Below are 466 nucleotides of genomic sequence, written 5' to 3'. Positions count from 1 at the left end.
TATACACGTGTTATAGTATACATGTGCGTGATCAAGAGCTAATAACACGTAGTTAGGTATTTATAGGATATTAATCATATTATATAGGATGTAGAATATCGCATACGTATTATATTATAATATAAATCGGATTAGAACAGGATAGGACGTTATTGGACATTGAAATACCTACTGAGTATTATTAGCTTTTGATGACGTGATGTATATTAAATGTAAACAATAGTTATTATTTCTCCTATTAGGCCTAGGATCTTTCTATTCAATCCTATTATTTACTCCTGAGTAAATAGCACTACATAGTACATACATAATACCACATACGTAGTATCTGGGGTTAATAATGCGAAATTGTCACTATTAATCATTGATACTATACATATATAGTGCTACATACACATGCAGGACTAAATATATAGTGTACATATAGTGCTGTACTCACACACAGTACTACACATATAGTATAAAT

This window comes from Priapulus caudatus, unplaced genomic scaffold (genome assembly GCF_000485595.1).
Source record: "Priapulus caudatus unplaced genomic scaffold, Priapulus_caudatus-5.0.1 Scaffold1422, whole genome shotgun sequence".
NCBI lineage: Eukaryota > Metazoa > Priapulida > Priapulimorpha > Priapulimorphida > Priapulidae > Priapulus > Priapulus caudatus.
Note: the sequence above shows the minus strand (reverse complement) of the source record.